This window comes from Triticum urartu, chromosome 4, assembly GCF_003073215.2.
Source record: "Triticum urartu cultivar G1812 chromosome 4, Tu2.1, whole genome shotgun sequence".
Taxonomy (NCBI): domain Eukaryota; kingdom Viridiplantae; phylum Streptophyta; class Magnoliopsida; order Poales; family Poaceae; genus Triticum; species Triticum urartu.
Genome location: NC_053025.1, coordinates 408,201,498 through 408,225,444, shown reverse-complemented (window position 1 = coordinate 408,225,444; position 23,947 = coordinate 408,201,498). Strand labels below are relative to the sequence as shown.

The 23,947-nt window shown below is 47.3% G+C and overlaps 1 long non-coding RNA gene across 1 annotated transcript; it reads right to left on the bottom strand.

The window, feature by feature from the left end:
- Positions 1 to 7,869: 7,869 nt before the first annotated feature.
- On the bottom strand, positions 7,870 to 9,827 carry LOC125553881. Its single transcript, XR_007304251.1, has 2 exons — positions 9,388 to 9,827; positions 7,870 to 8,189 (listed from the first exon to the last, which is right to left on the bottom strand). It is a non-coding gene; the product is annotated as an uncharacterized LOC125553881 (long non-coding RNA).
- Between the last annotated feature and the right edge of the window lie 14,120 nt (positions 9,828 to 23,947).

Genomic DNA, 23,947 nt, shown 5'->3' with positions numbered 1-23,947 from the left:
CAAAATGGAGGTGTCAATGCGGTGAGCTAGGCAATCGGACTATAGGGCATTAACACTTTCACTTAGCCATAGGAGTTTTATGGTGGATCTACGATATAGACCATGTTATGTACGCGGTTATCCCAATGCGGTGCGTTACATGTATGACCCGAAAGAAGGTCCTTCGTGTAATACGGGGGAATCGCAAAAGATCCCATTAAGTCGTCGAGCGGTTGACTAGCTCTCGCCGCATCATGACAGTCAGTTTTCGGCTTTCTCTACTGAGGTGTTTGACCAGGTGAACCGGAAACACAATCGCAATAGTTCTCCCTTTACTACCCTAGCCAATAGAGCGGAACGTAAGGTAGCAAGCACAGGAGCCGGGCAACCCAACTATTGACCCAAGACATGATTCGGAGCTGATGCATATAAGGCCGAACTCGCAACGCCAAAGTATGCTATGAAGCTGTTTGGACTTTGTTGGCAAGTCATTTTGTTCCTATGTCAAGCCCCTGGCAAGGTATGCCGGGGTGGGTGTGTGAAACAACCAAAAGGAGCAAAATTCGATTCTTTATAGAAAAGTGAATACCGGATACAGAGTATATTAACTAGAACCTAACTGACATGCCAATTGCCCGTGCGTTGCAACGGGGAAAAATAATATTTTATGCAAGCATAATGTCTCACAACATGGGATTCACTATGAAGAACATGCTGCAATGCAGCATCTTTCTACAAAATGAACATAAAAATGCGTTGCAATTTAGCCGTGTTCGTATTTTCTTTGTCGGGCATAATCTGCCACTGATTTCATTTAAGTATAATCCTTTTAAATGGCATTTAAGTATAATTTTTTCATTAATTACCATGACGTCCTCATCCGTTTTAGTCGGGAATTAGATCCTTCCTTTTCTAGTTTAGTAGCCCCAAACATTGAAGCTTACAGATCTTTCTTTTAATTATCCTACCCTTTTTACCTCAAATCCTTCATGTAAAATTTATTAAGATCACAATCTTTCTTTTAGTTATCACATCGGTTTACCCGTAATCCTTTTTTAATTAGCCACATCCGTTTAAATATTCTATTCAAGCCCACAATCCTTCCTTTATTAGCTCATTTGCTTAATTAGCTCGTCCTAAACATGATGACTGCCACTCGTATATTTAGAGCGAGTTGGGATTAGTAAATGTGAAAGACGCATAGGTTGTTGGTCGTTACATCGAAGAGCTAGACAGGAGGTAATGTGTTTAATTTACGCAATGTTGATTTATTTTGACCCAATTATTTTTTGCGGTTTCTATAAAAGCCCATAAAAGGCCCATCAACGTATAAGTACCTGGACCAAATCACTTTAGCGTGTAATCCAAACGAAAAGGACTAAACCAAACCAAGAATACCTATTCCCTTTAATAGTAGGTATATATAGATAACGCCACAACCCCAGCTATTTGACATGCCAGGGGTCGGCGGCTGAGGAAACAGGCACTTTACATGCTCGAAAAATAGAGAGTGCGGTCTACAAAAAGTTATTTTGGACCTCCTGTCGCACGTCTGCATCGCCTTTCCTCGATGGAGGGGCTCCTTAACAGGAGTAGCCTTTGGGTGAATTTATGAACCCGGACTCTGATATAGTCCATGCGATGACCAGCCTTTACACTACCTATGGCGAAGGATGATGGAAAAAGAAAGAGTAATATAAAAAGGGGAAAAAGGAAGTAGTTTAAGGGAGTACTTGTAGACCCGTACGTGTTGTGCTTCCGCCGATGCCCAGGCTATTTGAAATGCATAGTTATGTATGCGCGGTACAGATTTCGCAGGTATATGAGGCGGACGGCGGAAGCCGAACTGCTAGTCATGCTCCGAACTTGGTCGATCATGTTGAATGGAGACCGGTGGCTTAATGGCCAACAAGGTATGCGGTTTAATGAGACCGCTTTGTACTTCGGCTGAGGTCGCCGTAGTGTGGTCCTCTGTCCGGAGGGAGTGTTTCTCCTGCTCCCCTGTAGAGTTGTGGGTCACGTATACCATGTTCACTGTTTTCACTTCGGGGGAGAATTGCTTCTGACCCCAAGTATTTGGTTGGTGAGCCTCTTCGTCGTCGCTATCGCCTAGCGGCCTCCTCCCCTTGTGTTTGGCGTTGAGCTTGCCGGCCTGCTTGAAGACCCAACAACTTCTGTTGGTATGATTAGCAAGTTTGTCGGGGTGGCCATGAATCTGGCAGGACCGGTCCAGTATCTTGTCCAAATTGGATGGTCCATCTCTGTTTGCCTTGAATGGCTTCTTCCGTTGACTGGATTTGGGGCCGCTGAACCCGTTGTTGACCGCTGTGTCATGCATTCTTTCGTTACCATTGCGGCATTTGTGTTTACCGCGTCGTGGTTTGCCATTGCTGTCCCGGACTTCGGAAGTGCCCGGATCACTGGCGCTGTTGCTTCTACGAGCGAGCCAGCTGTCTTCTCCCGCGCAAAAACGGGTCATCATAGTAGTAAGGGCTGGCATGGATTTTTGTTTTTCTTGACCGAGGTGGCGAGCAAGCCACTCGCCCCGGATGCTGTGTTTGAAGGCCGCTAGCGCTTCCACGTCCGGATATTCGATGATTTGGTTCTTTTTAACTAAGAACCTAGTCCAGAGCTTCCTGGCTGATTCTCCGGGTTGTTGGACAATGTGACTTAAGTCATCGACATCTGGTGGCCGGACATATGTACCTTGGAAGTTGTCAAGGAAGGTCTCTTCCAAGTCCTCCCAGCTGCCAATAGAATTTTTCGGCAGACTGTTTAGCCAGTGCCGAGCTGGCCCTTTGAGTTTTAGAGGGAGGTATTTGATGGCGCGGAGGTCATCTCCGCGAGCCATATGAATGTGGAGAATAAAGTCCTCGATCCACACCACGGTGTCAGTTGTTCCATCGTATGATTCGATATTTACGGGTTTAAACCCTTCTGGGAATTTGTGATCCATTACTTCGTCAATGAAGCAAAGAGGGTGCGCGGCGCCTCTATATCGGGCCGCATCGCGACGTAGGTCCGATGGAGCCCGTCTGCGGTGTTCGGCCCATGCATGACTAGGCTTGTCGCGTCCGAATAGATAGCCGTCGACACGTGTCGAGGTACGCCCTCGTGATCCGTAGATTGATCTGGTATGCCCTACTCTGTTGTTTAGGTCCTGCCGGAGGTCATATGTGTGACCATGAGCTGTTTTATCTTTGCCTTTATAATGAGGCGGGACGGGCTGGTGTTCGGCTTTAGTTGCCGCTTTATCCCGACCACGTGGTAGTCGGTCAGCCCCATTGCGTGATGATGGTATGGGCTCTAGCGCCTCATCATCGAACTGTGGTAGCAATTTGCGCTTCAGGTAACTTTTGGCTGGGCGTTTAAGGCCGTATTCTTCGGCTGCCAGGACATCATCCCATCTATCATTTAGCTGATCTTGATCAGCTTGAAGTTGCTGCTGCTTCTTTTTCAGGCTTCTTGCAGTGGCTATTAGCTGGCGCTTGAAGCGTTCCTGCTCGAGAGGTTCTACAGGCACGATGAAATCCTCGTTGCCGAGGCTCACCTCAACCTCGGAGAGCGGAAGATAATTAATGTCCTCCGAGTCTTCGTTTATGGCCTGTTCATCGGGGCTAACTTGCCCATCTTTCCGTTCTTCTTGTTCGGAAGTTGCTTCAACGGGGTCTTCATTATCGTCGGCACCGTCAGGAGTATTATCTTCTCCTGTGCCGGTATTTCTATCTTGTGCACGACGTGACTTAGAGCGGTGCCACTAACGTCGGCGCTTAGGCTGTGTCCCAGGAGGTTTATCCTCGACTGGACCTTTTTTGTTGTCGTCGTTAGATTCTTTAGGCGTATCCACCATGTATACGTTGTACGAAGAAGTGGCCGTCCAGCGTACGGTAAACGGCGGGTTTTGGCCATGCTCCTCCTCTACATCGTCGTCCATACTGTCGATGTCTTCGGAGCCGTAATTGAGCATGTATATTAAGTCTTTGACAATGGCTATAAAGTGGGTGGCGGGTGGGGAGTGAAGTTTCCCGTCATCAGCTTCCAGTTCGAACCGGATATAGTTCGGCTGTGAATCCCCCACTAAGGATAGATTTTTTAATGAGTTCAACACATCGCCCAAAGGTGAGTGCCGGAAGATGTCCGCGGTGCTGAATTCGGCGATCGATGACCGATCATGCTCGACATGCGCGGACGCATGTAGTTCGGAACTTATAACCGGAAACGAGTCTGGGGTTCCGGTGACACAGGCATTACCAGAAGTTAGGTCTGTGTGCGGCTCCAACGTCGTGGAGTCTGCGGCTTCTGTGGCGGGGTTGAGCTTCCTGTCCTCGGATGGCGCAACCTGCTCTGGATCTAAGGCCAGAGTGGTTACAGGTGCAATTTCCTGGGTATGGCCCGATGACAGATCTAAGTCATGTTCATCGAGGTGACGGGGAGCGACTGCCGTGGTCTCGAATCCGTCGAAGATCAAGTCTCCGCGGATATCCGCGACGTAGTTCAAGCTCCCGAATCTGACCTGACAGCCAGGGGTGTAGCTATCGATCTGCTCCAGATGGCCAAGCGAGTTGGCCCGTAGTGCGAAGCCGCCGAACACGAAGATCTGTCCGGGGAGGAAGACTTCCCCTTGGACATCATTGTTGTAGATGATTGAAGGATCCATCAAACCTTTTGAGGGCGGCACAGTGGAACTCTCAATGGAAACACCAATGTCGGTGTCAAAACCAGTGGATCTTGGGTAGGGGGTCCCGAACTATGGGTCTAAGGTCGATGGTAACGGGAGACAGGGGGCATAATGTTTACCCAGGTTCGGGCCCTCTCTATGAAGGTAATACCCTACTTCTTGCTTGATTGATCTTGATGAATATGAGTATTACAAAAGTTGATCTACCACGAGATCGTAATGGCTAAACCCTAGAAGTCTAGCCTGTATGACTATGATTATGATTGTATATCTATCCGGACTAAGCCCTCCGGTTTATATAGACACCGGAGGGGACTAGGGTTGTACAAGGTCAGTTACAAAGAAAGGAATCTTCATATTGGGTTGGAAAGTTTGCCTCCCACGCCAAGGAGAGTCCCATACGGACACATGAGAGAGTCTTCGGTCTTGTTTCTTCACAACCCATTAGTCCGGCCCACGTCCAACAGGTCGGACGCCCGAGGACCCCTTAGTCCATGATTCCCTCACCGACCGCCGGCGCGAGCGCGACACCTTCCACCCAAATCCCCGACCCCTCCACCAAATAAGCACTGGCCTAAGCCATGGTGCACGCAGTATAGCCAGGACCTCAAGGAGCATTTGGCAGCAGAGAAGCAAATCACGGCCGCATGCGTGGATGAGGTCGCGATGGCTGCCATTCGTGCCGACCCCCAGATCTTGGAGGAGCATCTCGCCGTTGAGGCCACCGTTGACGCCTCGCACGCCGACGCCGCGACGCGGTTTGTTGCTTTAAACGACAGTTCATGGCGTTTTCTCGAGGCCACCGTCGGTGCCTTCGACGAAGACTATGAGGTGTTTTCTCAGCGTGCACGTGCTTACCTCATCTCGAGAGCCAGTAGGTTGGTGCCCGGAGCGGCTCAGGAAACTCACCACTACAATGAGGGCACCCATGATGCGGAGGTCTCGCCCTCTTCCATGTCCAAGGAGCCAATCGTCATCGATATCTACGACAATGAGGAGTAGCTTGTCTTATTAGCTCACTATAAGGACCCATGTTCAGTTTGCTAGCTACTGCCTTTCCTTAACAAATTCTAGTGAATTGTGCTATCTACTTTTACCATGCAATCTTTTGCTGTAGTGTATATGTCCTATATGTCGTGCAATATGGTGTTCAATTAACTGCTTGGTTCAATTCTGCAAATGTGATGTTCAATTCTTCAGGGTGCAATATTTCCAAGTTGTTAAGCATTCTTGGTTTGGTTAACTGTCTGATCTTCTATTAGGAGTATGTTATATTGTTCAATTGGTGTTTAGTTAACTCCTTGGTTCATTTGTTGTGGCTTGGTTCACTTGTTGTGGTGTTTTGTTAACTGGTTGGTTCAATTCTGCAATGCGATGTTCAATTGTTGTGGCTGCATTCTGTTATTGTATACCATGTGAGGAATAAATCGAATTTGGCTGTACTAAATACATGAGAAACAAATACAATTGCTATATTTCCATGTTGTTAAGCATGCTTGGTTTGGTTAACTATCTGATCTTCTATTAGGAGTATCGTTATATTGTGCAATGTGGTGCTCAGTTAACGTTTGGTTCATTTGTTGTGGTGTTTAGTTAACTTCTTGGTTCAATTCTGCAATGCGATGTTCAATTGTTGTGGCTGCATTCTGTTATTGTATACCATGTGAGGAATAAATCAAATTTGGCTGTACTAAATACATGAGAAACAAATACAATTGCTAATTTCCAAGTTGTTAAGCATGCTTGGTTTGGTTAACTGTCTGATCTTTTATTAGGAGTATGTTATATTTTGCAATGTGGTGCTCAGTTAACGTCTAGTTCATTTGTTGTGGTGTTTAGTTAACTTCTTGGTTCAATTCTGTAATGTGATGTTCAATTGTTGTGGATGCATTCTGTTATTGTATACCATGTGAGGAATAAATCGAATTTGGTTGCACTTAATACATGAGAAACATATACAAGTGCTATATTTCCTAGTTCTTAATCATGCTTGGTTTGGATAAATGGGTTTTCCATGTGGCTTGAATTAATCTGATGAATTTGCAATATGCTTATTTTTCATCAACATATTTTACTGATAGCATGCGAACCCTTACTTAATCTAATGACTAACTACCTTATATGTGTTGTAGGGAAACAATCGGAAGCACTGAGGTTTACAAGATGGTACTAACTATTATACCTTGCCTTTTTTATTCCTTTGCCCCATTTCCAATATAGAGAAGATATTTATGCACATCCTTGTTTTCAGTGTTCACTAATGATTATCTCTCAAACCACCTATGTGGTCAGGAGGCGAGGAAAGTTTTCATACAACGCCCACGGTTCAATATTGAAGTGTTCCTGAAGAGGTCGAAGGATGGACGGTCAATCATCGATAGGCACTGGCCTAAAGTTGCAAAGACCTTCAACATGAATGAAGGCTCAATATTCGCCTTCTGCTTCGGCAATTTTCCAAATGAGATGCATCTCTCTATGTACCGTCTGTGATGCTAATTTCAAAAGGTTCTAGATGTTGCATGTGAAACTTGCTGCTGGTGCAGTTGTGTAATGGGGTAGCTGAGTGCTGAAGCTATATCATGTTGTAGTCCGATGTATTTCAATTATGAAATCCTGCTTCCTTAATATGGAAATGGAACATATTATGTGCTTAATATGAATGTCAATTAGATTAGTAAATGGATTATTAATAATAGGGCAATTAGCCCACTAATTGGCCAATTAGCTTGCTAATTGGGTTTTCCTATTGCAAACAGTTAATGAGAAAAACACCGTGGGCGATGACCTCAGGCAACACACACAGTTTCTAGGAATAAACCGTGTTGGATCAATGAACAATCACACACGACATTCTTTTTAAAATTGTTTGCATTACACCACCTTGCGCATACGTTTTCCTTGTAGCGACTGTGTGGGATGTATATACGAACGGAAACGTTTAGCGGGGACTGACTGTGTGGGATGTACTTGCGGCCGGAAACAATTTCGCCATATAATTGTATTTTTTAGCACCACTGTACGTATTTCTGTATTTGAGTGCTCGCTGGTCACACATGACCTCATTTTGCCGAGCGTGTGTGCCAGGAGGGCATATCCCCAACGGTTTCTGGGTCGTGTGGGAAGGACCCCCCTATCGCCCACACTCACTTGGCGACGGTTTCGATTGCCATCGTGGAAAGGGGTTAAAAACCGTTTATTTAGGACGGATGCGTACCAGTGCAACACAACTCTAAAAATAAATAAGTCATACAAGCATCATAATACAAGCCGAGGGCCTTGAGGGCTCAAATACAAGTGCTCGATCATAGACGAGTCAGCGGAAGCAACAATATCTGAGTACGGACATAAGTTAAACAAGTTGCCATAAGATGGCTAGTACAAACTGGGATACAGATCGAAAGAGGCGTAGGCCTCTTGTCTGGGATCCTTCTAAACTACTTCCGGTCGTCATTGGCAGCCTGCACGTAGTAGTAGGGACCTCCAATCTAGTAGGATTCGTCGTCGGTGGCGTCTGGCTCCTGGGCTCCAATGTCTAGTCGCAACAACCAGGTAAAGAAAGGGGGAAATGGGGGAGCAAAGCAACCGTGAGTACTCATCCAAAGTACTCGCAAGCAAGGATCTACACTACATATGCATTGGTATCAATGAAAAGGGTAGTATCTGTGGACTGAACCGCAGAATGCCAGAATAAGAGGGGGATAGCTAGTCCTATCGAAGACTACGCTTCTGGCAGACTCCATCTTGAATCAAATAGAAGGGAGTAGATGGTAAGTTCACCAAGTATCATCGCATAGCATAATCCTACACGGCGATCCTCTCTTCATCCCATGTTAGAGAGCGATCACCGGGTTGTATCTGGCACTTGAAAGGGTGAGTTTTCTTAAGTATCCGGTTCAAGTGAGGGATGAACGGACTACGTATTCGGATTCGCCTCGTCTTTCTGAGCAACTTTCATATATAAATTATTTGCATATGATTTATGGTTTATTTTATATTAATTTTTAAAGTTTAAATGATTTTCTAGATTTCTAGAACTAATATTAATTCGAAAAATAAAACTATAAATACTTTTGTCACCTAGTGTTACCTAGTGTTACTCTAGCCTATGAGTATGACAGTGGGGCCAATGGGGTGGGTTGACCTAGTCAAAGATTGAATAGTCAAAGGATGAATAGTGTAGGCAGGTCCCATATGTCATTGTCTATGAGTAAACTAGACTTTAATTAAATTAGATTAACTAGTAGTGGGGTCCATTGTCATTGGCTAGTAGTTAACCTAACTATAAATTAGCACCTAAGCTAATTGCACAGGCCGGTTATTGGTGGCTTTGCCCACAGACGCACACACCATGTGTTAGGCCATGGCCACGGCCATTAGTAGTGGCTGGAGCAGCAGTACGTAGCGGCCAGGAGCAGCTAGAGCAACAGCGGCGGCTGGGCAGCAGAGTATAGCAGCAGCTAAAGCAGCAGCAACATGGCAAGCATCGTCAGCAGAAGCAATAACGGCAGCAACGCTGCAGCGGGCAACAGGGGAGCGAGGTCGCTGACAGCGCCGGCGGGGCGCGCGGCCGTGGGCACGAGGGCGCAGGGAAGACGCGTGTGGGTCCGCATGTAAGCGCAGGGGGCGTGGGGTGCTGGTGTGGCTGCAGTCATGGTGGACGACAACGCGGGGGTTTCACGAGACGGCATGCATTCGAGCTAGGGGAGAGAGGGGAAGACGTGAGGGCTCACAGCGATGGTGAGTAGAAGGAGGGCGCGACGGAGATGGTGCATCCACAGTGGACGCCATGGCCTTGGGGAGGAAGGCTCTGGCGCGAGCTCCCCCGCTCGACATGGGTGCGGGCCTGCCGGCGGAGGAGGGTACGGGCGTCGCGTAGAAGGAGCCGGTGGTGTTGGCCGGCTTGCTTCGGTGGCCGACTAGGCGGGGGCCGCCGGTGACGAGGCGGTGGACGGGCGGCTCAGGTGAGCCCACGCGCGCCGGTGAGCGCCGCCCACGGCCGGGCGCGGAGATCTAGGTGGCGGTGCGAGGACGGCGGGAGGAGCTGCGGGGCAGCACGGCCGGGCGGCACGGCAAGGCGAGCATGAAAGTTGGTCAAGCGAGAGCGTGAACGCTTCCCTCTGTGGGTGGCGGCGCGAGGAGGAAAGAGGCAAGGAGCGAGGGGATCGGGAGAGATGGGATCGACCGAGAGGCTGGGCTCACGATCGGCTAAGTTAAGGGGGATTTAGGCGGGCCTTGGGCCATGCTGTTGCCAGATGGTTAAAAGCCCGGGGTACTCTCTTATCTTATACCTTTTAATTTCCTTTACTGTTTTCCCTTTTCACCGTTGTTTGCATTTTTTTATTTGGCCACACTTGATCTTTTGTTCAATGTGAAATTGACCCACAATTACTTGCAATATTATGGGCTGGCACAAAAAGTTTCAAAGTATTTGGGAGAGTTCAACTATTTTTAGAAATTGAAAAGATCAAACAATTGGCCGTTGGTATGCTGTTGTAATTTCCGGTGGCATTCTAAGCATCTCCAAAATGTTTGTTTAATGTAAGACAATTATGCAGTGAATATTTCCAACCTAAGGAACATTTTAGTTTTTTGGTTTGAAGAAATTTTATTTTGACTTTAATTTAAATTTTGAATTTGAATTCGATTTGGACTGAAGTACGGTTTCGCAAATTAATTATGATGACATGGCACCATTAGTGTGCGATTAATGTAGATGAACTACTGGGGTATTACAATCGCCAGAATAGCCGGCACCACCCCGGCGAACCACACTGCCGCTGCCAGCACCACCAAGTGCCCAGCAGCCTCCGAGGGCGCCTGCCTGCCCAACACCACCCCCACCACTAGACAGGGCTGCCACCAGAGACTTTACGCGCTGCACCGCCAGAGCTCTGCCGGACGAGATCCCATCTGGGGTAGGGAGGGAAGAAACACCGCCCAAAGCTGTCGCCACCCAGGCAGCACCACCAGACGAAGCAAACCTACCACCGCCACCTCCGTAGAGCAGGGCTGCCGCTAGAGCCTAGGCGCGCTGCGCCGCCATAAGCTCCACAGACGAGATTCCATCGGGGGAAGGGAGAGGGGGCCGCGATGCCCGAGCCGGTGCCACTGCGCTCGCCAGATCTGGGCCGCCCGGACTTCCCAACGCTTGCGCTACAGCTCCGTGCGCAGCCGAGCCGCGCCACAGTGCGCTCTCCAGGCACGAGATCTGCGCGTGTCCGCGCCGCGACGTGCGCACCAGAACCATCTCGCGCTGCGACCGGCGTGCCAGAGCCATCCTACGCCGCGCCATTGACTTGCCGCGCCGCCGTCTTTCCGCGCTGCCACGAGCATTGCGTCCCCACGCACTCCCGTCGAGGCGAACGGCCCGCGCCGCGAAGCCCAGAAACGGAGGAGGAGAGGGGCCCCGCCGCCGCCAGGCCGCGCGGGCTTTGTCCGGCGACACATGCCGGCGGCGGCGAGGGGAGAGGAGCCGGAGGTGAGGAACCGGTGGCGGCAGCTAGGGCTTACTCCCGGGCTGCCCGCGGGAGCGACACGGGAGTCTTCGGAGAATGGTTGGCCCTAAAAAATTCAAGTGTGAGATCGTTGTGTGAGAAGAATTTTGTACTACATATAAAATGTAGGGTATGTTATTCGTGTATCACCGCATGTGTACATCAACCACAGAAAATAAAAAGAATAATAAACATGTGAGACATGATGAAGATGAATAGAGTAGAGAAGATACGCGAGATGGTGCAAAGCTGTGATGAATTTTTTGGGCAAAGCTGTGGTCCAAAAAAGCGATGGGTGCTCCCTCACCCTCAGCAGGATACGCGCTAGGCACCAAAGCACAGCCCACAGATAAGATGATACCGGTCACATGACATCCAGCAGAAAAGAAAAGGGGCAACCAACAAGAAGACTAATTTTTATAAGATAATATAATAGTACTTCCTGCGCCCGAAAAAACTTGTTTCAAATTTGTCTTGATGTATCTAAACTAACTTGATGTTAGATGCATTTATTTGAGAGACAAGCCTTTTCAGACGAAGGGAATGTGTACTACTAATATAATGCAGAATATGGCGAGACCAGTAATAGCAGAATATGGAGGAATACTAGTTTAGTAGGATTGCCGTTAATGGAAACAAAGATGCTTTTTCCAAGGCAAGGCGATGAGGCGGACAGACGCTCGCAAGTGGCAACATTTGGAGGCGGACGGCGACAACAGAGAGAGGCGGCCCGAGATCATCTACTCCTAGCTAGCATCCGTCGGTCCCAGCACAAAATTCAACTCAGACAAGTAAACAAGGAGCCGGTTCTGGAAATAATAAATAAATAAATGTGGACGAACAGGTGCATATCCAAAGCCATACACAAAGAAAGGAAAAGAGTTAAAAGCACTTGGGAATCCTACAACTTGCTCTGGATGTGATGCTTTAGTCTTACAACTTGTAATTTGACTCTACCCAGTCTCCGAACTTGCATGAAATGTGCAAATTTGGTCCTGACGAATCACAGAGCGACAAGTGGATGCCTGGTACCGGCCTGTGACGCTCGGATAATTAAGCTACAGTAATCTCACTTTAACAAGCCACGTCACCTCCGTTATTGTTGCTAATCTCGCGTTAGTTATAAAAACCGATTTAAATTCAAATTCTAAATCAAGCAAACAATAAAAAATTTCAAATATTAAAACTAAAATGTTCATAGTGAGCCATTTAATTCATAGGAAATTATGGTGGGAAAACCAAATTTTTATAAAAGGTTTAAATGCACTTAGGTAATTAAAGCAGTAGGTAAAACAATTAAATAAATGTCTCTATTTTATAAAGTATAAAAATATCCTATTTAGTTGCCTGAAATTAATGAATCAGTAGCATAACCATTATTGCTAAATTAGGACTTGCTTTTAGGTTTTATAAAACTGTAATAAATCAAAACAAAATAAAAACAAAATAAGAAAGAGTAAAAAAACAAAACAAAAAAAGGAAAGGAGAAAGCCCCCCCCCCCCCTCAACTGGGCCGACTGGCCTAGCTGGCCACTGCGCCCCCTTTGGGCCTCAACCCACCTGGCCGACCCTGGCCGGCCCAACTCCCTCCCCTGGCCCAATTGGCGCCTACAACCCCAGGCTCTAACCCTAACCCCCCACGTACCCCACTCTCCTTCTCGGTCCACTCCTTCCCTCCCACGATCCCGATCTGGATCGGGACCTCGCCTCCCTGACGACGCCGCCCGACGCCTCCTGCCGCCCTCGTCACCGGCCGCCCCATCACCGGACCCCCTTCTCGCCGACCCCCTTTCCCCGACCCTCCTCTACTCGATCCCGTCTGGAACGAGGGGGAAGCAACTCCGACGTCGCCGCCCCGACGCCCGCCGTTGCCTGCCCCGCCAATCACCGCCGCCGCTCGAAGACCCGCCCCCTTGTCGGACGCATCGTCCTCCTCCCCGGACCCACTCAACTGATCCTGGATCGGGGGAGGGGCTCGATCCCGCGCCGCCCCGCGCTTCCGTCGCCGGCACCCAACCCTGGCGCCGCCCTCGCCGGACACGCCGTCTCGCCCTCTCCCTCGCCGGACCTCCCCAAACCTCCCCGAGCCCTCTGCCTAGACCCCACGCTCCCGCGGTGAGCTCCTGCGCCGGCCGCCCCTTTCCCCCTGCTCCATCCTGGCGCTAGCCCCGCCGCACCAAGCAGCGCTCGCGCCCGACGCTGCCGGTGCCCCCTGCCGACCGCGCGTCCCACGGCCCCCCTGCTCGCCGCTGCGCGCCCCTCCTCCCGCTTTCGCCCCTACCGCTGCTCTCCCTCTTCCGCAGCCTCCCTGCTTCCCACTCCGCGCGCCCACCCTTGCCGCGCCGCCCCCTCTACTCGCCACGGCCGGGGCAGCTCCGGCCGGCCCGCGCGCCCGCTGGTGGCTCCGCGCCGGTGTCGTCCCTCACCCGGGTGGGTTTGGCCTCCGCCCGGGCAATGCCCAAACCCGTTATGGCCCAATGGCCCTATGACAAAGGGGTCCCACCCCCAAAACGTTTAAAAAAGATATAAAAAAAAGAGAATTAAAAAAATTAAAATTAATTAATTAAGTAAATTAATTAACTTAATTAATTGAGTTTAACTAACCTAATCAATTAACTAAACTAATTAGATTAACTAAATCCTAACTAATCTAAAGAGAGGATGACAGTGGGACCCACGCGTAAGTTTGTCTAAGTCAACAGGACTGTTGACTTCTGACTGGACCTGCTGACTGTGCTATTGACCCAGTCAATGGCCCCATCTGTCGGGTTGACCAGTCCACCCCTATTGACTGCTGACTTCAGCATGACATCATGCTGATGTCATAAATCCAATTTCGAATTAAATTAGATAATTAATTAAATTCCAGAAATTAATAAATTCTTTTAAAAATCATATAAAATAAACTGCAGCTCAGATGAAAATATTTTCTACATGAAAGTTGCTCAGAACGACGAGACGAATCCGGATACGCAGCCCGTTCGTCCGCCATGCATCCCTAGCATAGCGAACATGCAACTGTCCCCCTCCGGTTCATCTGTCCGGAAACGCGAAACACCGGGGATATTTTCCCGGATGTTTCTCCCCTTCACCGGTACCACCTCATACCGCATTAGGGCACCCCTAGCACCGATACTTGTTATGTCATGCATCGCTATGCAGCTGTTTGCTTAATATTTATCGTTTCTTCCCCCTCTTCTCTCGCTAGACACCGAGACCGACGCCGCTGCTACCCAATACGACTACGGTGTTGACGACCCCTCTCTCTTGCCAGAGCAACCAGGCAAGCCCCGCCTTGATCACCAGATATCGCCTATTCTTCTCTCTACTGCTTGCATTAGAGTAGTGTAGCATGTTACTGCCTTCCATTAATCCTATTCTGTTACATAGCCTGCCATTGTTGCTACAGTTGTTGATACCTTTCTTGCATTCCTAAATGCTTAGTATAGGATGCTAGTTTATCATCAATGGCCCTACATTCTTGTCCGTCTGCCGTGTTATACTATCGGGCCATGATTACTAGGGAGGTGATCATGGGTATATACTTATATACATATACATGATACATGTGATGACTAAAGACGGGTCGGCTCGTAGAGTATCCGCAAGTGATTCCGATGTGGGGGCTGAAGGGGCAGGTGGTTCCATCCAGGTAGTGGTGGGCCTGGGTTCCCGACGGCCCCCGACTGTTACTTTGTGGCGAAGCAACAGGGCAGGCGGAGACCACCTAGGTGAGAGGTGGGCCTGGCCTTGGTCGGCGTTCGTGGTTACTTCAAAATAACACGCTTAACGAGATCTGGGTATTTGATCTGAGTCTGGCTACTAGCCTATATGCACTAACCAACTATGCGGGAACAGTTATGGGCACTCGACGTCGTGGTATCAGCCAAAGCCTTCGTGATGTCAGCGACTGAGCGGCGCGCGCCGGGTTGGACTGGAACGCCTGCTCTTGTATAAGGGAGGCTAGGTCTGCTCGCCGGTCGCGTACGCAACGTGCAAGCGTGCAATGGGCGATGGGCCCAGACCCCTGCGCCATAGGATTTAGACCAGCATGCTGACCTCTCTGTTGTGCCTAGGTAGGGCTGCGACATGTTGATCTTCCGAGACCGGGCATGACCCAGAAAAGTGTGTCCGGACAAAGGGGATCGAGCGTGTTGGGAAATGTGGTGCACCCCTGCAGGGAAGTTAAAATATTCAAATAGCCGTGATCTTCGGTAACAGGACGACTTGGAGTCGTACCTTGACCTTATGACAACTAGAACCGGATACTTAATAAAACACACCCTTCCAAGTGCCAGATACAACCGATGATCGCTCTCTCACAGGGCGACGAGTGGAGGATCATCGGATCGAATTATGCTATGCGATGTTACTTGGTGAACTTACCATCTACTCTCTTCTACATGCTGCAAGATGGAGGTTACCAGAAGCGTAGTCTTCGAAAGGACTAGCTATCCCCCTCTTATTCCGGCATTGAAAGTGCGTTATATCGACTAGAGGGGGGGTGAATAGGCGATTTTTATGAAATTCTTCACTGAGGAATTTGCTGGTGAGGAAATTCCTTAGCAAAGAACTACCAGCAGCGGAATGAGTACTCAAAAGTAAACATAACAGAATACAAGCATAGTCATCATGATAAAATGAAGACAGGCACAGAGTACAGAAGCGTAAACACAGGATAACACAGAATGAAGACAAACAGACTGAAGAAATTGAACTGAGGAAATTGAGAAAGTCTTCAGTCAAAGTCTTCAAACACAGATATGAACAAGCAGACAACACAGTTATGAGGAAATGAAAGAGTTGAGGAAATAGAACCAGTAAGCTTGGTGAAGACAATGATTTGGTAGACCAGTTCCAACTGTTGTCTCAGTTGTACGTCTGGTTGGAGCGGCTGAATATTTAAACTCGAGGACACACAGTCCCGGACACCCAGTCCTAAACACACAGCTCAGGACACCCAGTCCTCACCGTATTCTCCTTGAACTAAGGTCACATAGACCTCGTCCAATCACTCGTGGTAAGTCTTCAGGTGACTTCCAAACCTTCACAAACTTGGTCACTCGGCGATCCACAATTCCTCTTGGATGCTCTAGACCATGACGCCTAACCGTTTAGAAGAAGCACAGTCTTCAAAGGTAGCAAGCGTCGGATCCATGCAGGATCAATCTCTTCAGTGATGCTCAATCACTTGGGGTTTGTAGGTGTTTGGGTTTTTGGTTTTTCCTCACTTGATGATTTTCGCTCAAAGTCCTTGGAGGATGGGTTGCTCTCATATGACAGGTGTCAGTTTCTCTCGGAGCAGCCAACCAGCTAGTGGTTGTAGGGGGCGGCTATTTATAGGCTAGGGAGCAGCCCGACATGATAAGACATAAATGCCCTTCAATGATATGACCGTTAGGTGGATAGATATTTTGGGACAGCTGGCGCATAGCACAGCAACGGTCGGAATTTTGAGTAGCAAAATCCTCAGGGCTATCATGTTCCTCACTGTGTAGGAAATCCGCACTGGCAAATTCCTAACTCCTCAGTCAGAACAAATTCCTCAGAGACCAGAAGAACTTCATCTCTGTCACTGAAGAATATGACTGGACTGTATCAGATTTCCAATGGCTTCACTCGAAGGGATTGGTAGGTGTAGGATTTTGAGTTGAGCATCACATGGAAATTTTTCCTTAGTATTTCCTCGACCTCCTTTAACAGTACGGTGTTTCCTATGACTCAAGAAAGAGAAAATGAAACTATGAAAACAAAAGTCTTCACGCTTTATGTTCCTCGAATGAATACCAAGTCTTCAAAGTCACACCATTTTCTTCACTTTCAAAGTCTTCAGAAAGTCTTCAGAATACCAAAGTCTTCAGACGAAGAACTTCATTTTTAGGGGTCGACTTTCTCTATAAATATCAAACTCCTCATAGACTTATAGACATGTGTACACTCATAAACACATTAGTCCCTTAACCTATAAGTCTTCAATACACCAAAATCACTAAGGGGCACTAGATGCACTTACAATCTCCCCATTTTTGGTGACTGATGACAATATAGGTTAAGTTTTCAACGGGGATAAACATATGAAGTGTAACTACTAATATTAAGGAATTTGATTGCAAGATACAGAAGAACTCCCCCTGAAGATGTGCATAGTGAGGAATTTGCTTTTGAAGCAATGCACACTTGAAGAGTTGAATCATGGAGATCTCCCCTTATATCTTGTAATTCATACACACATTTGATATATAACAGTGAAGAATTTGAAATGCATGATGAAATATGGTGACTGATGTAATTCAGCATGCGTGCAATAATATTAACGAGGAATAAGCATGCAAAAAAAACATATCAAGAGTATCAGAGCACCATCGGGTTTAAGTTTACAACTCGATCCAATAAAGTCGTAGAAGAACGAGAGTTGTAACTTAACAAAAAACGCCCATATAGAAAGACCCGCTTGAAGACTAACTCAAAATTCTCCCCCTTTGTCATCAAATGACCAAAAGGAACGAATATGAGGACTAACGCCCCTGAAGAATATCAAGTTGATGAAGGAGCGCCAGCGTTGTTGGGGTCGTTTGTTGTAGTAGGGCCTGCCGCAGTGTCGTCCAAGTCTTCATTTTCATTAGTGTCGCGCGATGAAGAATATGAGCTGGCCACCAGAGAAGGAACCTTGACCTTCTTGAATTTCTTCGGTGGAGGTGCAGACCAGTCAAAATCTTCTTTGAGACCCATGTTCTTCAGATCTTCTTCACCATACAGATGTGACAGGATTGCCCAGGTGCGACTGAAGACTTGATGGAGGTAGTGGTGGTTTTTCTTCACTGCATTGTGTGTGGCAGTCATGTTGTGAAGAAGTGAACCAAACTAACGCTTAACACATTTGTAATTTCGATCCACCTTCTGGTGAAGACTAAGCAGAAGTTCACGGTCAGTCATCACGCGCGGAGCAGTGGCTTGAGGAGTGGACTTGGGTGCATTGGCAGAGTCATGTGTGGCAGAGTCATCATTGGTGGAATAAGATGCAGCTTTGTGAAACTGACCATCCAATGGACGAATGCCTTCATCTATTACAGCTGGTGCCTTGCCCTTTCCATCAACTGAAGAATATGTCTGCTTGAGGACTTCAATTGGGGGCAAGTAGCTGAGGTGATTCTGGAAATCAGCTTTGTAGTTGAGTGAAGACCTTGTCCTAAGGAATCTCATAATCCAAGGTGCATAAGGCTCCAGCTCAAACGAAGACAGTGCAACATTGGCCATAGTCCTCATGAAGAAATCATGATAATTGACAGGAATGCCATGAACGATGTTGAATACCGGATTCTTCATGATGCCAACAATTTCCTCATCAGATGAGTCGTGGCCTTTGATAGGACTGATTGTCCTCGTAAGAATACGATAGACAGTTCTGGGCACGTACATCAATTCCTTCACGAGGAATTTGGTTCTTGGTGCCTGACCTGGCTTCAAAGGTTTCATCAGCACCTGCATGTAATGATGTGTGAGCTCAGGTTCACTGTAGGTGCAGCGAGCTTCTTCAAGGGGAGGACTGAGTGGTAGAGCACGAAGCAATTCAGAGGCTGGTGCAGTGTAGTGAGTGTTTTCAGACATCCAGTCCAACACCCAGGAATTCACATCTTCACATCTCCAGTGATGTGCAGCGTTGCATAGAATTGAAGAATCAGTTCTTCATTCCAATCGCAGATGTCAGAGCAAAAGTTTAGCAGTCCAGCGTCGTGAAGAACACTGAGGACTGGAGCGAAGCACGGCAGAGATTCCATATCCACGTGAGGAATATGCTCATGGTAGAAGATCTTCTCCTTGTTGAACAACACTAAGGAATAGAAATTGGCTTGACTAGCAGTCCAGAAACGCCTCTTCCTAATGCGAGCAGAGTTATATGGGTTGTAATCTTCGAAGAATACGTGCTCGCCGAAGAAATCATCAGCCTTGAACTTTTTCTTGCGTGAGAATGGGTCCTTTGGCTTCGGCAGAGGAGTGTCAGTGAGTTGCATCACGACCTCAGGAATCTCAATCGCAGGTTCTTTAGGCTGAGGAATTTCTGGTGCCTCCTCAGTGACAGTCTGCATCGTTGGTTGTTCAGCAGGAGCAGTTTCTTCAGCACTAGTGGCTGGAATTTCCTCATGGACAGATGCAGTGGGATGAGTTTCTTCAGAGCCCATATGTACAGTTTGTGTGGGGGACTGAGGAATTTGTTGTAGAGGGGTGAACATTGGTGAGTTTGGATGCTGACTTTCCCAGAATTCATCACTGATTACGGGTGTGGAGCAGCCAATGTCCACATCTTCATCTTCCATTTCTTCAATGCCAGCCTCTTCAGCTGTGAACTGAGGCATAGGCAAGGAGATGATAGGTGTTGAAGGGATCACATCCACTTCAATTTCTTCATCCAACGGTTCAGACGAAGCAGCAGAAGGAGTTTCTTCATCAGATCCGCTGGGGATCACATATTCTTCATCAAAAGGAACAAGGTCCTTTGATGGCCTGGTTGAGATGGGAACATCATCAATTGGATTTGCAAATGAACTTGTCATAGGCTTCATTTTCTTTGGAGCTGAAGAATCTGAAGCAGCTGATGCTTTCCTTTTCTTCACTGCAGCACGCTATGCAGCCTTGGTCTTCTTCACATCCAATGCAGATGGAAGGATTGGAGTTGAAGTTGGTGCAGGAGCAGCTGAGGAATCTGGTTGATTTTCTTCAGGCACAACTGATGCAGTTGCCCTGAGTTCTTCAGTTTCTTCAGGCGGACCACTAGTGGGTGCCCTGGCAATTTCTTCAGTGGCTGGAATGCAGTCATTAGCCTTGGAACTCACATTTTCTTCAGCAGCCTGATTGTCATCAGCGGTGCTGGCATTTTCTTCAGTAGGCTGAGCAGATGCTTCAACCTGAGGAATTTTCTGTTGTGTTGGGGCTGCAACATTGGAAGTGAAGTTATCCGCAAGTTTCACAAAACGAACCTTGGCTCCAAGCCAATCAGCGCGATATGCGTCAAAGTCATCACTGAGTTTCTTAATCTCAGTCTGAATAGTGACAAGTTCTTCAGTTGTCATAGAGACAACGTTTTTCTTCAGATAGCTCTTTCTTGTACTGCGCTTTCTTGATCTTCCTAGCCTTCTCAAATTTCCAGTTTTCTTCTTGAATGAAGTGGGTCAGCATGTGACTCTGGTCAGGAGTCAGCTTGAAGTCAGGCAAGGGAGTGTTGGGGTCCTTATGCCAGACATCAATGTGGTCGAGGATCAACTTGGGATCCAAAAGCAGTGGCACCTCTGATCCTTTGGCTCTAGCGGCCCTGACTTGCCTGTCTCTGATGATTTCTGCAAGTTCATTATCATCAGCTTCGTCTTCTTCAGACGGTACTTGGAAAGTGACTTGTTTCTTTTGAGGACTTGGGCGAGGACCTCGTCCAGCAGTGGCCTTTGTCTTCAGCAGTGAGGGGCCAGCTGAGGAACTTGGTGCAGCTAAGGAACTAGCTGAGACACCTGAGGCAATGGAGATGCCTGCAGTCCTTTGGCACGAGGCGAGATGCACAGGTGCTGAGGATTTAGTCGGAACATCTGAGGGCTTTGGCGGAGGAGCTGAGGACTTTGGAGGAACATGAGCAGCATGAGGAATTGGCCGTGAGGGCTTTGAGGATTCTGGCCGTGAGGACATTGCTGAGGAACTTGGCCTTGAGGGCATTGTTGGTGAAGCACTTGGCTTACGCGCAGGCTTCTTTGACATAGCCTTCTTTGGCTTGATAGCAGAGGCCTCAGCAGAGGCAGCAGCAGCAGCAGCAGAGTCTTCATTGAATTTCCTCACTGCTTCTCTGGCTTGCTTAGCCAACTTAGCTTGGCGCTTGTCCCATTCATCAGGATAGTCCTCACCGCACTTGAGGCTGGTGGGATCAGCGATTTGGCCAGGTGCCAATGGAGGTCTTGGGTATGGAGGATTGAGTGCGAATTTCTTCATGTACTTAGGAGTGACATATCTGTATTCCCTCCACTCTCTTGCCCATCTCCTCTCTATCTTCTGAATGCGCACTTTGCGCTCATTCTTGGTTTCCTCAGTAGGTGTGCAGTACCCAGCATATATTTCATCAGGGATCTCAAACGCTGTATTTACCTCAGGCCTCTTTCCTCCCTTCTGTGGCTTCTTACCATCAGCCATTTTCTTTAGTTGAGGAATTTGAACAATTGAATTCTCTGAAGAAGTATGCAACTTTTCTTCGAGGAACGCTGCAAATGAGTTAAGTTGATGAGAGCCTAGTGATTCAGCAGCTGACATGTGTACCTGTGAACAGAGTATAGTTGCGAGGAATTTGGAGAGGTCATATGCGTTCTCAGAAGGTTTTGTAAAAAGAACAAGTTAGAGGAATTTGACCAGATGAGTCTTGAAGAATTTCACTAAGCGTTCTTTGTCTTAGGTTCCAGAGATGTGTAGATTAAAAATCCACACATTTGAGGAATCTTGAAGAAAAACATGGCTTAGAGAAACGAATCAAGAACAGATGACCTGTGAGGTGTTTAGTGTGTGAATCTATGAAGAAAACACCTTTGAAGATTTTGAAGATAATCATTCGAATCAACGAGGGTAGTAAAAGTAACGTTTTAATTACCCTGGACGAAGAACACGATGAACTGGAGTGAGGAGATGTGAAGTTCGTCTGTGCAGATCTTCCACGCCCTAACTTGGCGGAGGAAGACGACTACGACGGCGGCGGAGTGAAGATTTCCGCGGTCGGCGCGAGTATGTCGGCGACGAGGTCGAGGCAGTGAAGCTCTTCATCACCGGCGGCGATGAAGTAGCGGCGGCGCTAGGGTTTGAGAAGCTCGAGCTGGAGAGAGATCGAGCGGAGTAAAAGAAGTGAGGAAGGGGAGGAGGGGTATTTATAGCCACGGTGAAAAACTGCTCGCCCGAAGAAATTGGACGAACGTGCCCCTGACCCTTCTCATTCGCATGACATGTGTCACCCACGTAGTGAGAGGTGGAGATCGTGTTAGATCGTGGGTGAGTGGATAAGTGTATCGTGGGATGTGGAACGGTTGAGTGGCAAAGCCAAAATTTTCGATAAGATAGGTTTTAAAGTTCCGTTCGCAATTTCTTCAGCTAACAAGGACACAGTGAAGATTTTGAACGAGTTTCAAATAGAACGCACATGAAGAATTTGTGAACAGATTGGGTTGAGTATAGCATAGAGGGGAAGGGTCCGATCACATTCACTTAGCAGAAAACCAACTTGAAGAAATAGCAATAAGTGAATGCTGTAGAGGACATAAACTCATATATATATATATAGCCAATGAAGAAAAACGACGGAACCAGTGAAGACTATGCAAAGTTGAAGAATATGAATAATTTGAGGAATTTCAACTTTTGGTGGTGGCGTGATCCACCGTATAAGAATGATGATTTCAGGCACCGCGTACAATTATCGTAGGGTTCTGAGAATCAAATTCTTCATTAATTTCTTCACACTAAGAGTGTTATTCTTCATTGATTGAAGAAAAACAGTTCTTCATGTGTTGTACATCTAAGTCATCAGTTTTGCATAAGTGTTAGGATGAGTGTCCTTTTCAAAGAACATTCGAAGATTCTAGGATATTTAGCTCACACCGCAACTTGCTAAATCTCTTCTCATCCAAGGGCTTTGTGAAGATATCGGCTAGTTGTTCTTCAGTCTTCACATGCTCAATAGAAATGTCGCCCTTCAACACATGATCACAAAGAAAATGATGACGAATCTGAATATGCTTTGTCTTCGAGTGCTGAACTAGGTTGTGAGCAATCTTGATGGCACTCTCATTGTCACAGAAGAGAGGCACATTCTTCATGTTGACGCCGTAGTCCTTGAGAGTTTGCTTCATCCATAGCAATTGGGCACAGCAAGAACCAGCGGCAATGTACTCAGCTTCAGCAGTAGATAGTGATACACAGTTCTGTTTCTTCGAGGACCAACAAACCAAAGATCATCCGAGGAAATGACATGTACCAGATGTTGACTTGCGGTCCACACGATCACCAGCATAGTCAGAGTCAGAATATCCAATGAGATCAAAAGCCGAGCCCTTGGGGTACCATAATCCAAGTGTTGGTGTGTGAGCTAGATATCGAAGAATATGCTTCACAGCCTTATGGTGTGATTCCTTCGGTGTAGCTTGAAATCAGGCACACATGCAAACACTAAGCATTATATCTGGCCTAGATGCACATAAGTACAATAAAGAACCTATCATGGAGCGGTATACCTTATGATCGAAGTCAATACCATTTTCATCAGTGCACAGATGGCCATTTGTGGGCATAGGAATTTTGACGCCTTTGCAATCTTGCATGCCGAATTTCCTCAGTACATCCTTGAGGTATTTCTCCTGAGATATGAATATGCCATTGCGTTGTTGACGAATTTGAAGACCTAAGAAGAATTTCAACTCTCCCATCATAGACATTTGATATTCTTCACTCATCATATAGGCAAATTCATCACTATAACGTTAGTCAGTACATCCAAAGATAATATCATCAACATATATTTGGCACACAAACAATTCACCATCACAAGATTTAGTGAAAAGGGTAGGGTCGAGTGAACCGGGTTTGAAGCCTTTCATCATGAGGAATTCCTTCAAAGTATCATACCAAGCCCGTGGGGCCTGCTTGAGACCATAGAGGGCCTTGTTGAGTCTGAAGACTTTGTCAGGATTCTTTGGATCTTCAAAACCTGGGGGTTGAGCAACATATACTTCTTCCTCAAGCTTACCATTGAGGAATGCACTTTTCACATCCATTTGATATAAAGTGATAT